The sequence below is a fragment of the Lutjanus erythropterus genome, chromosome 19 (assembly GCF_056507025.1).
Source record: "Lutjanus erythropterus isolate fLutEry1 chromosome 19, fLutEry1.hap2, whole genome shotgun sequence".
NCBI classification, from domain to species: domain Eukaryota; kingdom Metazoa; phylum Chordata; class Actinopteri; order Lutjaniformes; family Lutjanidae; genus Lutjanus; species Lutjanus erythropterus.
In genome coordinates this window covers 28,694,561-28,699,924 of record NC_139335.1, presented here as the reverse complement: position 1 = coordinate 28,699,924, position 5,364 = coordinate 28,694,561, and positions in this window count along the sequence as shown.

Below are 5,364 nucleotides of genomic sequence, written 5' to 3'. Positions count from 1 at the left end.
TTCTTTTGTTTTGTTTTTTTTGTCTCTCTCATTGCATTGCAACCTGTAGCCTCGCTGAGAAACTTCTGCTCACCTTCGATCCTCCTCAAACTGTCACTGCCGTATCAAAGTGGTCTTGAAAATACTGTGATGTGTGTGTGTAAAAGTATATACAGGAGGAGGGAACAAAGCCGACCTTCAACAGCAAATCGTTGCTGAATTTAGTTGTTACTAATACATTAAAGGGATAGTTCAGACTATTTGAAGTGGGGTTAGATGAGGTCAGTGTACAGTAGACGGCTAATGAGTCAAAATCGATATCAATTGAAACATATGCATCGTATTTTCACAGTTTTATTTTGTTGTCAGACAGCCTTTTCTCACAGGAAACAACCATTATATAAGCCAAATATCACTCTCTCCAAACCAACCAAACTCCATAGACAAAATCAGCAATTTTACCTTGCAGAACACGGGACTCGCTAATCTGCTGCTGCCTCAATCTTTTAGTTTGTTTATGTTATTTTTTGACTATGGTGTTTTAAAAAGATAGTTCAGATTCACCAAAGTCATACAGTAACACAAACAAACTACCAAATCGAGGCAGCAGTAGACTAGCAACTCATATGCTCTGTGTGGTAAAATGACTGATTTTGCCTATGGAATTTGGTTGGTTTGGAGAGAACAATATTTGAGAAAAGTATGGCTGATGGCAAAGTTAAGCTGTGAAAATATTCTAAATATAGCATACACTTAAACTGATACATTTTTTTAAGTGGACCTTTGGTTTAAATGGCTAATTTATGTACATCGCTGGTGCCTCTTGTGCCGACCACCATCTACTGTAGCTAATACACAAGTACCTCATTCAACCCTGCTTCAAATAATCCAAACTACCCCTTTAAACGCTGTGGGGAAGCTGTGTTGTTCAGAAGGGAAGAGACGTTTGCAGGCGGTTGGGATTTCTGGTTGGGTTTGTCTCGTTTGTGTGTGCGTGTCTGTTTTCTTGTGGGTTGCGCCGCTCTGCTGTTACTTCTGGAGGCTTTTCCACGACGGGGGGGGTGGTGATGGGGGGGATGTACATAGGCGCGTGTGCGTCTCATTACGTGATCTCGGGTCACGCCGAGTGTGGACCGTTTCTTCTGTAGATATTTTCCAAAGGCGTTCAGGTTTTGATTTGGGAGACACATGTAGATTTACTGTTTGATTTTACTCGCCTGTAAAGTAAAAAAAAAAAGTTTCCGTGTTCTTGGAGTGCCTGTCGCAGCTGCTACACACACACTTGTAAAGATAAAGCTACGGCTGTGGAATTGGGGCTCCCATTATAGTTGCTGCAAAAAATCCTCTCTCTTTTATTGAACACCTGGTTCCACGAGAGAGGTACTTTATCTGTATGTGTCATACTTTTATGTTCAAAGTGCTCCATTCCTGTCCAGCCAACACATTGTTCCTCTGTGGCCTCATTTTCCTTTAACATATCATTTTCTTGCCTTATTTCGATAGATTTTTCCACGTGTGCGTGCCAAACCTGTTTGCTTTTATCTAGGGGTGTCACAAGTCTCCAAATCCATGATTCAATTTGACTTTTGCCATTAAGGTCACAATTTGATTTGATTTTGATTTGATGTGTGAAGATAAACAGATCATTGGTTTTATCCTGCAGCTGTCATTCACATTTTCCAGTTCTTTAAAGAGACAGTTCACTGCCAAATCAAAAATATATATTTTTCCTCTGGTGCTGTTAATCCATCTAGAGTAGTAGACATGTCTGCCTTCTTTCAAATGTAACGGAACTAGATGGAACAAAAGAAATAAAAAACAGAACCTCTTTTCAAGAAATCATGCCCCACTTATTCAAGATAACCCACAGACCTTGTGTGCAGTTTCATGTAGGAAGTACTTTGTTTCTGTAGTAGGGGGGAACTACGTTCTTTTCTTCTAAAGAGAAAGTAGTTCACAACAAGGTTTGCGCATCATCTTGAGTAACAGGGTCATGATTTCTGCTAAGAGACGCTGGTTTAGAATTTTTTTAAACTTACTGTTTTTTATGCTTTGTGTGCCACAAGCCCAGTGCCAGGTGGAGTGAAGGCAGAGATCTCTGCAGCTGATGCCTCCAAAACTCTGCATAAATCAGTCTGGAGCCACTATTAAATTCTCTTTTTCCCTCAGAGACTTCATGTTTTGGGATTTGGCCAAGGGAGACTCAAGTTTAAGTACCAGCAAAATTTAGAGGAAAAGGCGCCAAGCCATGCAGGCTATGACACGTTTTAGCTGACAAAATATTATTCGGTGTGTAAGCTGCACATTTTTACAATTGGAGAATGTAAGCATCTATTCGGGCCTACGACAACAAGAAATAAGAAATAAGAAATAAAATACTTGTTTCAATCTAAGTTTTTGTCAAAGCCACAGGGGGCCACTTGAGAGGAGCAAAAAGAGCAGCATGTAACACCGAAGACCCCTGATCTAGATGAATAAAGAGCACTACACGCCATGGGGAAAATACAGAGTTTTAATTTAGGGTGAACTGCCCCTTTAAAGAGCCTACATGGTATCACACCTGTAAGTGTTAGGTTTTACTTCGGTCACGCAGGTGGGGTGGTGAGGAAAATAAAAAACCGTGTCTGCCTTTCGATTCGATTGCTGAAACTGAAAACTCATTTCTCCAGATTTTTGATTTCAAATGAAAATTGTGACACCCCTTCTTTTATCCTCATTCTCTGATCCTGTTGTTTTTGAACTCTTTCCATGTTTTAAGGAGGACTGTGCCTGAGTAAGAACGGTGATATACTTATATTCTACTGTATATTTATCCACTATTTTGAATTTTGTTGTCACTAAGTGAACCTCTTGTGCAGTGTATGGTGCTGTGTTGTCACACATTGTAAGCAACCTTTGTGTGCATTATTGATTTGTGATTGTACGTTCAGTTATCGATCCTCTATCATATCTTCTGACTTTTCCACACACAGGCTAAGGCCCTGCCTCTTTGCACATACTGACTATTGTCTTTAAAAAACTCAGACAGAGTTACGTGAAATGTTTCTCATTTTCTTTGAAGTCTGAGGTGTGTTCTCAACGGTGGTGGTGGTGGTGGGGGAGGAGTGGCGTTGCGGGAGTCAGATTTCGTACCAGTCGACGCGTTCGGGAGAATTTGTTGAGAAGTGAGAGATCTGATGACTCTTTTCCTGCGCAGTCCTCCACCGACACTCATCTCCCTCCACCGTGCTTTCATCTCGCTGCGTTTCCGCCCTCCTGCCACTGGCTTTGTTTTGCTTCAAACATCCATATTCTTAAACACTGTTCGTCACGATTGGTTGTTGTAAACATGTCATTTTTTTGGATTTTTTTAAATACGACGTCTTTAAATAGCTGCAGTGCACATGTTTTAGACAGGCACCGGCAGCCTCAAACCAGCACATCATCCTTTATATGCTACCACAGCTGAGTACATATCACTCCAGTCTTTTAATGATCTACAGCATATAGAATGGCCATTGTTTACCCAGTAAGAAAGATGTTAAGTCATTTTTATAGTGCATTGTTTCTTATGTACAAAACAAATTGAGAAAAAAGATGTTAAGTGGCAGTGTTTTATGAATTTGGTCTGCTGTAAGTATGACTGTGCCTTTGGAGGTGGTAGAATGCAATTCAGATGTTTTTAATTTTAAAGATATAAATTAAAGAATTTTTAAAATTGCATCGTGTTCCCTCTTGTTCTTTTACTTTCCTTGAAGTTTGATAATAAGTGTCTGTTTGAACAGGAAATGCAGTCCGTCACATCTCAGTATTTATATTCTTTGTGGTTAACCAGCAGAGTTTAATCAAGGCATCAGTTTGATCAGTAGACTGACTTCCTGGCTCGTGCTCCCATATGCAACCTGTGCTCACATACTGTCTGAAATACAAACCACAGATACATTCAGTCGGTGTTAGAAGAGTTTAGAGATATGAGATCAAAATGTCTGGTTGGAAATAACATCACTGAGTCATCCTCACAGATTTTTGATTTATCTCAACTGTGGATTCAGTTACTCATTTCAAAAGAGATCATCTTTAAAATGATTAATATAGCTGTCAGTAACTGGATTCAGCTTTGCAGCGCTGTCTGCTTAATCTGAGGTAGACTAATAGTGACATCTAGTGGTGATATCTCCTAAGTGCGCTTTTGTTGTGACGGCTGTTTTTTTGTGCAAACCCTATTCCAGAAAAAAAGTTGGGACGTTTAGTAAATAAAAGTAGAATGAGAGTTTGCAAAAACTTTTAAATCCTGCATTTAATTGATTACAGCACAAAAATATTTAATGATCAAACTGATTTACTTTGTTTCCATGAATATACACTCAGTCTTTACCTCTGTGATCCATCAGCTTTTCTTTTAACAGTAAGTGTTTGGGGACTGAAGACAAATTTTTTTTTTAAATCTTGAACATGAAATTCTTTCTCATTCTTGCTTGATATATGACTTCAGGTGGTCAACAATCCGGTGTCTCTGTTGTCCTGATTTGTGCTTCATAATGCACCACGCATTTTCAATGGGACACAGGTCTGGACTGCAGGCGGGTCAGTCTAGTACCTGAACTCTTTTAAGATCAAAGCCACGGTGTTGTTTCATGTGCACATTGTGTCTTGGCATTGCCTCGCTGAAATAAGCAGGGACGTCTCTTAAAAAGACATCATCTGGATCACAGCATGTGCTGCTCCAAAACCTGCTGTATCCTTTACACAGTTTTATTTTGTTTTTAATGTAGTGCCGCCTGGGAGGTCAAAAGTCACAGGCATTCAATGCAGAACATCAGCCTGGCTTCATTGTGGCTTGTGAACAACTGAGCCTTTTGAAGACGTCCCTTTACTACCAAGTCATGATACTGTCACCCAGAAGTGGGAGACTTAAATAACTGACTTAAGTTGCAAATTTGAGGACTTGAGACTTGCTTGACTAAATTTTTTGTAAAGCTTAAACTTTTTTAAAAAAATCAATCTTTGCTTTTTCCTAGGCAGACGAGCAGATGTAAAAGCATGGAGGGAAGTGGTCCAAAAGTCTTAAAATTTAGACTCTGTGCCACAAACTCAAAAATCAGTAAGATTTATCTAAGCAGGCTGCAACAGTTGAAAATAGAACTCAAATTTTCATGGCCACTGTCTTTTAAGGCTGCAACTAATGATTATTTTCATTGTGGATTGATCTATCCATGATTTTCTCCATCAGTCAAATAAATGTTTGGTCCAATAAATGTTGAAAAATGTTGGTCAGTGTTTCTCGAAGACCAAGAGGATGTCCTCAAATGTCTTGTTTTGTCCACAACTAAAAGATATTCAATTTATTGTTATACAGGTGTGAAGAAAACAGAAAATATTCACATTTATGAAGCTAAAAAATCTTTT